Genomic DNA, 12,087 nt, shown 5'->3' with positions numbered 1-12,087 from the left:
TCCCTGACGGCACATTGGGTGAATTTAGTGGAGGCTGGGACAGAGTCAGAGCCTGGGACCGCTCACGTCCTACCCACCCCCAGAATTGCGGGCCACAGCTCGGTGTTGGTATGTTCGGCAGTGTATGCTTCCTCCACTAAACCACCCTCCTCCTCCTCCTCCTCAACCTCTGTCTCGCAATCTAGATGTGTCAGCAGCAGCAGGACGTCGCCAGCAGTCGGTGTCGCGCAGCGTGGCAGCACAGCGGTGGGCAAGCGTCAGCAGGCCGTGCTGAAACTACTCAGCTTAGGAGATAGGAGGCACACGGCCCACGAACTGCTGCAGGGTCTGACAGAGCAGACCGACCGCTGGCTTGCGCCGCTGAGCCTCCAACCGGGCATGGTCGTGTGTGACAACGGCCGTAACCTGGTGGCGGCTCTGTAGCTCGGCAGCCTCACGCACGTGCCATGCCTGGCCCACGTCTTTAATTTGGTGGTTCAGCGCGTTCTGAAAAGCTACCCACACTTGTCAGACCTCCTCGGAAAGGTGCGCCGGCTCTGCGCACATTTCTGCAAGTCCCACATGGACGCTGCCACCCTGCAACATCGCTTTAATCTGCCAGTGCACCGACTGCTGTGCGACGTGCCCACACGGTGGAACTCTACGCTCCACATGTTGGCCAGGCTCTATGAGCAGCGTAGAGCTATCGTGGAATACCAACTCCAACATGGACGGCGCAGTGGGAGTCAGCCTCCTCAATTATTTTCAGAAGAGTGGGCCTGGTTGGCAGACATCTGCCAGGTCCTTCGAAACTTTGAGCAGTCTACCCAGGTGGTGAGCGGCGATGCTGCAATCATTAGCGTCACCATTCCTCTGCTATGCATCTTGAGAAGTTCCCTGCAAACCATAAAGGCAGCCGCTTTGCGCTCGGAAACGGAGGTGGGGGAAGACAGTATGTCGCCTGATAGTCAGAGCACCCTCCTGTCTATATCTCAGCGCATTCAGGAGGAGGAGGAGGAGGAGGAGCATGAAGAGGATGAGGAGGAGGGGGAAGAGACAGCTTGGCCCACTGCTGACGGTGCCCCTGCTGCTTGCCTGTCATCCTTTCAGCGTGTATGGCCTGAGAAGGATGAGGAGGAGGAAGAGGAGGAGGATCCTGAAAGTGATCTTCCTAGTGAAGACAGCCATGTGTTGCGTACGGGTACCCTGGCACACATGGCTGACTTCATGTTAGGATGCCTTTCTCGTGACCCTCGCGTTGCACGCATTCTGGCCACTACGGATTACTGGGTGTACACACTGCTCGACCCACGCTATAAGGAGAACCTTCCCAGTCTCATTCCCGAAGAGGAAAGGGGTTCGAGAGTGTTGCTATACCACAGGACCCTGGCGGACAAGCTGATGGTAAAATTCCCATCCGACAGCGCTAGTGGCAGAAGGCGCAGTTCCAAGGGCCAGGTAGCAGGGGAGGTGCGGAGATCGAGCAGCATGTACAGCCCAGGCAGTGCAACAGTCTTTAAGGGCCTGGACAGCTTTATGGCTCCCCACCAAGACTGTGTCACCGCTCCCCAGTCAAGGCTGAGTCGGCGGGAGCACTGTAAAAGGATGGTGAGGGAGTACGTAGCGGATCACACGACCGTCCTCCGTGACGCCTCTGCCACCTACAACTACTGGGTGTCGAAGCTGGACACGTGGCCTGAACTCGCGCTGTATGCCCTGGAGGTGCTTGCTTGTCCTGCGGCTAGCGTCTTGTCGGAGAGGGTGTTTAGTGCGGCTGGGGGAATCATCACAGATAAGCGTACCCGCCTGTCAACCGACAGTGCCGACAGGCTAACACTCATCAAGATGAACAAAGCCTGGATTTCCTCAGACTTCTCTTCTCCACCAGCGGACAGCAGCGATACCTAAGCAATACGTAGGCTGCACCCGCGGATGGAAGCATAGTTCTCTCTCACCATCCAAAACGGGGACATTTCTGCTTCATCAATCTGTGTCTAATATTCCTCCTCCTCCTCCTGCTCCTCCTCCTGAAACCTCACGTAATCACGCTGAACGGGCAATTTTTCTTAGGGCCACAAGGCTCACTCATCTAATTTTTCTAAACAATTTTTATATGTTTCAATGCTCTTAAAAGCGTTGAAACTTTAACTTGAACCAATTTTTCGTTAAACTGGGCTGCCTCCAGGCCTAGTTACCACTTAAGCCACATTAACCAAAGCGATTAATGGGTTTCACCTGCCATCTTGGTTGGGCATGGCCAATTTTTACTGAGGTACATTAGTACTGTTGGTACACCAATTTTTTGGGGCCCTCACCTACAGTGTAATCATAGCAATTTGTATGTTCTTCGCCTGCACTCATGGTACAGAAGTGTGTGTGGGGTTGGCCTACACTTTAGCTACATAAATGTAACTTGGGCCTTGGCTATACTGCAGCTACTGAAATGGAACTAAGACTGCGCTCCCACTATACTGCTGCTTCGGAATTGTTACTGGGGCCTGTCTTGAGTGCTACTATTGCTGACATGGAACGAAGACTGCGCTCCCGCTATACTGCTGCTTCGGAATTGTTACTGGGGCCTGTCTTGAGTGCTACTATTGCTGACATGGAACGAAGACTGCGCTCCCGCTATAATGCTGCTAGTGATATGTTAGTGGGGCCTGTCCTAATGCTACGGCTGAAATGTTACGAATTATGGGCTCTGCCTATACCGCTGCTAATGGTATGTCTCTGGGGTGTGGAAACAGAGGCTTCCCAAAGACATGATGGCGGCGAGGCCATTTCCCACCAACGCGGTTACTGTTAAGGTGCATATAACCACGGACACGTGGAGAGGACACGTAGTGCCTCAAAAACATCCCCCTCCTCATCCAACAGGGAAAACATTCTTGGCAAATGCCTTTGCATTGGTTCGTCTGGTGGCAGTCCAAGAATTTCACCTTTACCGACACTACAAGAGAGCCCCCCCACCATCCCCCCGCCACGGCCCACTTAATCCTGGCCACATTCCGAAAACCAACAAAATAAAACCGCGCTACTAGGTCCGCAGTCACCACCACATTACCACCAACGCGGTTACTGTTAAGGTACATATTACCAGTCTGACTGGGGCATGCAGACACCTTGACAGAATGAATAGTGTGTGGCACATAGGTTCCCCATTGCTATGCCCACGTGTGCAGCTCCTGATGGCGGTGGCACAGGATTCTATTTCTCATTGCTTCTGTACAGCATTGTGGGCTATCGCCCCGCCCCTTTTAAAGAGGGTCGCTGCCTAGCCGTGCCAACCTCTGCAGTGTGTGCCTGCGGTTCCTCGTCATGGCAGACGCACTTCTAAATAGACATGAGGGTGGTGTGGCATGAGGGCAGCTGAAGGCTGCGCAGGGACACTTTGGTGTGCGCTGTGGGGGGGAGGGGGGGCAGTTGGTCAGCATGTAACACAGGAGAAGTGGCAGCGGAGTGTCATGCAGGCAGTGATTGTGCTTTGTTGGAGGTAGTGTGGTGCTTAGCAAAGGTATGCCATGCTAATGAGGGCTTTTCAGAAGTAAAAGTTTTTGGGAGGGGGGGGGCCCACTCTTGCCGCTATTGTGGCTTAATAGTGGGACCTGTGAACTTGAGATGCAGCCCAACATGTAGCCCCTCGCCTGCCCTATCCGTTGCTGTGTCGTTTCCATCACTTTCTTGAATTGCCCAGATTTTCACACATGAAAACCTTAGCGAGCATCGGCGAAATACAAAAATGCTCTGGTCGCCCATTGACTTCAATGGGGTTCGTTACTCGAAACGAACCCTCGAGCATCGCTAAAAGTTCGTCCCGAGTAACGAGCACCCGAGCATTTTGGTGCTCGCTCATCTCTAGCCCCTATATATAATACCAGACAGAAAGTATCTCTATAATAGTACAAGCCAGAGAGTGCCCCATAACAGTGCCAGTCAAAGAGTGCCCCCATACATGACACCAAGCAGAAAGTATATCCATGACAGTGCCAGGCAGAGAATGCCCCTATAATAGTTCCAGTCGGAGAGTGCCCCTATATAGAACACCAGACAAAGTATCCCTTTATAATAGTGCAAGCCAGAGAGTGCCCCATAACAGTGCCAGTCAGAGAGTGCCCACATACATGCCACCAGGCAGAAAGTCCCCCCATAATAGTGCCAGACAGTCAGATCTTCCAGCCATAAACAGAAGCCCAATCCTTATACATATTCCTGCAGAAAGAAAAATAATCTCATCTATGATCTTTGATTTCTGTTTTAAATGTTCCTAATTCTGCGGATTTTTACTAAAGTCACAGATAATCTGAAATATTCTTCCAGGTATTAGCCGTGATTATTATAAGGAGATCCAGGTGGAGGAGAAACCTGCAGCCTGCACACATGTATCCAAGTTACCTTCATGCCAGCGGCTGCTGGATGGCACAAGGATGACTCACTGCGCCCTAACCTCATTATCCTGCCGTGTGATATGGCTAATAACTCTCATATCTTTAACCTGGTCCAGGAGAGGCAGAACATTGCTGCAATTAGGCGGGGGCATTCCTTGTGGGGGGATGGTGTAAATGTAACTCTTTAATGACTGCAGGAATTTAAATTCAGTGGATACAACAGTGTCCTAAATTATCCATCCGATTGGCTTACAAGTTAACCCAAATAATGAAATCAGCAGCAATATACATGCGCTGTTTATATGTCTACGTGTTTTTAAAAGTTGTGGGTATCCGTATGACATTTCCCTGAAAACAGCCCCAGAATGTCTTCCTAAACGATGCCAGACAGAAAATGCCCTATAAGGCCTCTCTAACACGGGCGTAATTTTAGCGTAGAAAACTCGACCTTCATGCGCGTGAAAATCGTCCATTCACTGGACCAGCGTATTGCTTAAAAACAGCACAGCTGCTCCAGCAGTAAAGAGAGATGAAGCCCCGCAGGGCTTTGGGATTTCCCCATAGCAGGGAGAGAGAGAGCAGGGCTATGGGGGATTAACCCATAGCCCTGCTCTCTCTCTCCCTGCTATGGGTTAATCCAGAGGCGTAACTTAAAGCTCCTAGGCCCCAATACAAAAACTGTAACAGGGCCCTCAACTATAATGCTTTATTCATAGTACTGGGCTCCCTATATGGAGAATAGAGGCCTTTGGGCCCCCTAGGGCTTCTGGGCCCGGGTGCAACCTATTCCCTGCATCCCCTATAGTTACGCCAGTGGTTTAATCCCCAATAGCCCCGCTCTCCCTCTCCCTGCTGTGAGGATCCCCGAGGGATATCCCCATAGCGCAGTGAGAGGGGGCGGAGCCACAGGGAAGCCCCAGGGGATAGCCCCAAAGTGCAGAGAGAGAGGGTGGGGCTACAGGGCTTCTCACAGGGATTCCCCATAGCAAGTACAGAGGGGGTGGACTAGAGGGGTGTGGCTATATGGTGAATTTCTCTAGCCCCGCCCTTTTCCACCATGCTCTCGGGAGGCCCTCTAACCCCGACCCCTCTCTCTCCCCGCTATAAGGAAATCCTTTGGGGAACCCGATGCTGGGGAGAGAGGTGGAGGGAGTCCCCTACTGCCCCCAGCAGCTGGGGAATTGCCCAGCAGCGGGGTTGGACATTTTAAACTTGCTGCCCAGAAGCACATTTTAAATGTCCCGCTGTAAACTCCTGTTGACCCCTGCGGGGATTAAGAGAACCCCCAAGGAGATGAACAGAAGCCTCAGGCCTTCCCACTACAGGCCGCAGAGGAGAAGAAGGGAGCGCCGCATAGCATTAAATAAGCTGCGGATACATATTTTCTGTCCATATTATGCCCATATTCTTTACAGACATAATACGGAGAGCATACACCGCCATTGGTGCATTCAGACATGCGTACACACGTAAAAAAAAATAGCAGGTTCTAATTTGGTCTGTATCATAATAATTTTCTACGCATGTTACCAGGAGACAGTGGGAAAAAAATGTGGCATTAACCCTTTCCAATCCACTGACGTCTCAAGACATTATAATTTAATGCTGTACAGCTCCGATGTTGGAAGACGTCCGTCAGGGTTCTCTTACTGTATATTGCCAGCCTCTCTGCTGTCGGAGCCTATCCAACGTGTCCCCTCATGCAGTACTGGCTTTAGCCAGCAGATAGCCCCGTTGTATAACAGCAGAAAAAGAGTAAGCCCCCTAGGAAAACCAGGATACAAATTGGATTGGAAAGGGTTAATTAGGATTTCTTGCTTTTTTTTTTCTTTTGTGCGCATGAAAAAACAGTGCATACGGATGCAGCATAGACGTAATAAAACACTTCTCTAACAAAAGCACAGATACAGTGAAAACGGTGCGTTTTTCATGGGCCACAACTGCATATATCCGTGTACATGAGGCCAAATAAAGTATCAACATATTGCTGGAAAAAGTTCCAGATTATCAGACATTCTGAATTATCGGATGCAGATTAAAGAGATTTCATGTTAGCAGTGAGAAGTCCCATTCTTTACACACTGCAGTCCTATTAGATACATGGTTAGATATCTTGGCTTCATCAGTCTCATCCAGGCCAATAATAACCCTTCAGACAATGCAAGTCACACGCCGCAGCCGTCACTCAGCACCGCTGCAGAGAGATAACCCGCTGCTCACGGACATGTTTCTCCTGGTACAGTTTCTTCCTCAGCAGGTCTCTCGGAGATTTATCTCAGCTTCCTGAAAACGAGACGTATTGTTGTCTCCCAAGGAAATGAGATCTTGCGGAACAATGACGGTTTTATCCAAGAATACATTGTTTTTGTTTCTGTTTTGAGAAAGTTCTTACACTTGAGGAAGAGTAATGTAAGACAGCTTCAAGGTGATGACGGTCAAAGAAAGTTCAGTCTATATACACTCATTGTCAAACCCAATCCCTCCCCTAGAAGTTGTTGGAAAGGAATGAAACTTTATAAAGGCTAAATCAATAAAGGCTAAATCAAACATAATGCATCCACAGAGGGGAATGGAAAAACTCCACTCGTATTGTCACTGCCTGTGGCTTCATCACCTAGAAAGAGTTGTCGGAATCAAATAAAACTTTCTCTGTGTGATTGTAACATTGATATAAGTAAGTGATTACAATAACAGAGCAAAAGGAGAATGTATTGTGGAAAACTGACCCTTTGTAGAGAGGCTCTAGTACCCTGTTGTACTGCCTCTAGCTTGGATACAAGATGTGATACTAGGGGCATGGAGGCTCTAGTACCCTGTTGTACCACCTCTAGCTTGGATACAAGATGTGATACTAGGGGCATGGAGGCTCTAGTACCCTGTTGTACCACCTCTAGCTTGGATACAAGATGTGATACTAGGGGCATGGAGGCTCTAGTACCCTGTTGTACTGCCTCTAGCTTGGATACAAGATGTGATACGGGGGGCATGGAGGCTCTAGTACCCTGTTGTACCACCTCTAGCTTGGATACAAGATGTGATATGGGGGGCATGGAGGCTCTAGTACCCTGTTGTACCACCTCTAGCTTGGATACAAAATGTGATACAGGCAGGCATGGGGGCTCTAGTACCCTGTTGTACCACCTCTAGCTTGGATAGAAGATGTGATATTGGGGCATGGAGGGTCTAGTACCCTGTTGTACCGCCTCTAGCTTGGATACAAGATGTGATATGGGTGGGCATGGAGGCTCTAGTGCCCTGTTGTACTGCCTCTAGCTTGGATACAAGATGTGATACGGGGAGCGTGGAGGCTCTAGTACCCTGTTGTACCGCCTCTAGCTTGGATGTAAGATGTGATATGCGCAGGCATGGAGGCTCTAGTACCCTGTTGTACCACCTCTAGCTTGGATACAAAATGTGATACAGGCAGGCATAGGGGCTCTAGTACCCTGTTGTACCGCTTCTAGCTTGGATAGAAGATGTGATATTGGGGCATGGAGGGTCTAGTACCCTGTTGTACCGCCCCTAGCTTGGATACAAGATGTGATATGGGTGGGCATGGAGGCTCTAGTACCCTGTTGTACTGCCTCTAGGTTGTATGTAAGATGTGATGTGGGCAGGCATGGAGGCTCTAGTACCCTGTTGTACCACTTCTAGCTTGGATACATAATGTGATACAGGCAGGCATGGGGGCTCTAGTACCCTGTTGTACCGCTTCTAGCTTGGATAGAAGATGTGATACGAGGGGCATGGAGGCTCTAGTACCCTGTTGTAACACCTCTAGCTTGGACACAAGATGTGATATGGGCAGGCATGGAGTCTCTAGTACCCTGCTGTACCGCCTCTAGCTTAGATTAAAGATTTGATCTGGGCAGGCATGGAGGCTCTAGTACCCTGTTGTACCACCTCTAGCTTGGAAACAAGATGTGACACAGGCGGGAATGGAGGCTCTAGTACCCTGTTGTACCACCTCTAGCTTGGATACAAGATGTGATACTGGCAGGCATGGAGTCTCTAGTACCCTGTTGTACTGCGTCTAGCTGGCATACAAGTTGTGATATTGGCGGGCATAGAGGCATACAGGTTCTATATGGTATCCTGCAGCAAATCGCTCCACATTTGCTGTTAGTGAGCCTCTAGAGCGTGAAAACTCATAGGCTGCCTGTCCGCGGGCGTAGCAATATCCCGCGGCAGATCTCCGCCATGGGGAAACAGGAGACAGCTGACGGTTCTCCACACTGAGCCTATCCGACAGAATTGCGGCAAATCACAGCATGCTGCGATTTGAATCCCGCAAGTGGAGAATCACTATGATTCTCCGCTCGTGGACGCGGCGGCTGCGCTTTCCATAGCAACGCTATTGAAAGCTTAAGACAGTGTGATTTACGGGCGATTTATCGCCGGCGGAATCACGCCCATGGACATGCAGCCATAGGCTGTTGAATTTGGAATCCCACATGGTCCGATACATGTTCTAGTGGCAATAAATCTGGCGACCAGGCAGGCTTCGGAAGTGTGACAATGTTGTGGGGGCTTCCTGTGACCCCCTTGTGTGCGGCCGAGCATTATCCTGCTGGGAAATGCCTCTTGGAAGCCACCATGAGAGGAACACATGTGGCTGCAGGATGTCCTGAACATATCGCTGTAATTGTCCCTTGTACCACTACTGGGGGTGACCAGCTGTCGTATGTTATGGCCCCCAGACTATCACACCAGCAGGGGGCAGTGTGCTGCTTCATAGCAAAGGCAGGATTGAGGCGCTCACCCCTAGGTCTCCAGACATGAACACAGCCATTGTCAGTCCCCATACAACCCAGTTCCACTCTGTAGAAGTCCAGTTTAGTTGTTCATTACACCCCTGCAAATGGAGGCAACAATAGGTAGGTGTCAAAGGCCGTACATGTAATTGGCACCGTAAGACAAAATGTCCTTCAGCCAAGCACCTGCACATGGTTCTGACAGACACAGGGGTGTAACGATGGTGCCACCTGCCTCTGGATGGCGGACAATGAAACAGTTAGAGCTGCTCGTGCTTGTCGGACCATCAGATGATCCTCCCTACTGGTGGTCTGTAGGGGGCGTCCTGAGCCCGGTCACCTTGTGTGCCCTCACACATCCACTGGTCCCAACACCTCCTAACAGTCTGGTCAATATTGCCTCGGTGGGGAACAGTTCTTCGATACGACCATCCAGTTTCTCGCATTCCAATAATGCGCCCCTCTCAGACTCTGGTAAAGGGGTAAAATCTCTTCTCTGTGTTGTAGAGGCGTCTAGTGGTCAACAAGCTCTACACAAGCGGAAGAAGAGGTCACTACATACAAGGAGCCTCCGAGAGCCTTTTATAGGCCATGGGGAGAACAATGTTAGGAGCTCAGGTGATAAGACCGTTCATCTAATCACACCACCGAATCATTTCCATATCTGCCTGAGATGGAACTGCATGCCGAGTTTTGCAGCAAAATGACAACTCCTTCTAGGGGCTTGATTTTTTTTTCTTTTAAAAAGAGGGTATTTCAAGTTTTTAAAACCCTTGGTTTAGTCAAAGAGTAAAGGGATGGCTTGGGACTTTATTATTAATAATCTAACCTCAGAATAGGTAATCAATAGTTGATGGTGGAGGTGCGCCACACCGATCAGCTGTTTACCAAGCTCTCTGTCATCGTGGACAGAGCAGGTGCAGTGGCTCATGTTGGTATTGCAGGCACAGCTCCCATTGAATTCATTGCATTACCAAGATGGTAAGTGGTCTGCAAATCATGCCCTATGAGGAACAGTTAAAGGATCTGGGAATGTTTAGCTTGCAAAAAAAGAAGGCTGAGAGGAGACTTAATAGCTGTCTACAAATATCTGAAGGGTTGTCACAGTGCAGAGGGATCAGCCCTATTCTCATTTGCACAAGGAAAGACTAGAAGCAATGGGATGAAACTGAAAGGATGGAGGCACAGATTTGCTATTAGACAGCGAGGGGGATCAATGAGTGGAACAGGTTACCACGGAAGGTGGTGAGTTCTCCTTCAATGGAAGTGTTCAAAGAAAGGCTGGACAGACATCTGTCTGGGATGATTTAGTGAATCCTGCACTGAGCAGGGGGTTGGACCCGATGACCGTGGAGGTCCCTTCCAATTCTACCATTCTATGATTCTATTACCTACCTAGGCTGCTGCAGTGTGGGCAGTGCTGTCTGCTTCCAGCAATGTTTGCACTGACAGCGGGCCTGGGGATCAGCTCTTCGGCGGGGATCCTGAGCAGCGGACTCCTTCCAATCAGCTATTGATGACTTATCCTGTGCAAGGACGTCCCTACCCAAAGGCAACCTGAGCCTGTTGCCTCAGGCAGCAGTCTGCAGCACCTCAGAGGGGTGGCATTAGGGTTGCCACCCAGTCAGTAAGTCTCTTGCCCAACTGGTAATTAAGCCTGGTATTTATTAATTAATATCAATTCAGAATTAATTTCCACCCCATGGGGTACACTGATATCTACCAGTGTTCCGGCGGTCGCGCTTTCCGTGCTCTACTTGACAACATGCAGTGCCATACTGCTACCCTCAACATATGGAGCCTTTATCTGCAGATTATTTGAGTATTATTGGATTTCTACAGGCAGATCTGGTGCAACTCTGTACACCGGGAAAGTGATAGGTCATGGTGCTCACAACTTATCACATCCCGGGCAGAACAGTCTAGCCTTTGTTATATTACATAATACAAATAGACAGGAAGTCATCTAGATGATAAAGATATTTGTGTCAATCACTGAAATCGCTTGAGGCAGATCAATTACTAGAACTTGGATTGCTATAGATAAACATGTCCCACAACTTCCAGACAGGACTTTCCACAGATAGCAATCAATAGATAAACAGGCCTATGCATGTGTGGGTTAAGGCAGGCTCCATATTAGCACATTGCTTCCTGCCTGGTAAGATAATAGTCAAATTAGTTCTTTGGTTCAGGTGTGTAAATACTAAAGAGAGAGGAGCCTTTAGCAAAAATTACAGTGTTCCCCTTCCATCACTCAACTTCATCTACTGTTGAAATGCCAAAGGGGACGCTACGTAGTACCACTTATGGAGAAGGGAGGTAGAGCTAAATAAATTGGTAGCCTCTTCTTGTTGGGCCCTAGAGCAGAGATTTGGGATGTAAGAATAGCCGTCTTCTCTACTGGCTTGAAAATCACTGCAATAATTGTACTGCAATGTTGGAATAATCTGGGTAAATCCTGGATGCCACATATCATCAGGAACACACAGCACTAGAACATGCAGTTAATGACCTCCACACCACCAACTTCAGATGAGTGATGCTGCTGATAACATCAGTGTGAGATATAGTGAGGTGCCGGTTCACAAGAGATTGGTATCAATCTTGCATTCTCATGCAATTTGAATGCCTTTCAAATGCCAAATTGGTGGCATCTAGGGAGCTAAATGGAAGGGATCAGAGTTTTCTCTGATCCAGGCCATTACAGCTGTCAGTCAAGACAGGGTGCTCATGGTGAACACATAAATGTTCATCATAGAGAATTAACGTGTATCTGAGTTTTCAACAAGTTTTCTAAAATACAACAGATTATCCTTACCCTCTAATTTGCTGCTGTTTGCACCCTGTTTCATGTCTGTAAGTTCTGATTTTTAGGTGGACTTTCTTAGTTTTCTGTTCTGCTGTCTGCAATCCACTTTCAGGAACAGGGGGCAAGTATCAAGCCCACCAGTCTGCCAGTAGTTCAC

Source organism: Eleutherodactylus coqui, chromosome 1 (genome assembly GCF_035609145.1).
Source record: "Eleutherodactylus coqui strain aEleCoq1 chromosome 1, aEleCoq1.hap1, whole genome shotgun sequence".
Taxonomy (NCBI): domain Eukaryota; kingdom Metazoa; phylum Chordata; class Amphibia; order Anura; family Eleutherodactylidae; genus Eleutherodactylus; species Eleutherodactylus coqui.
The sequence above is the reverse complement of the archived record's forward strand: the minus strand, read 5'-3'. Positions refer to the sequence as shown.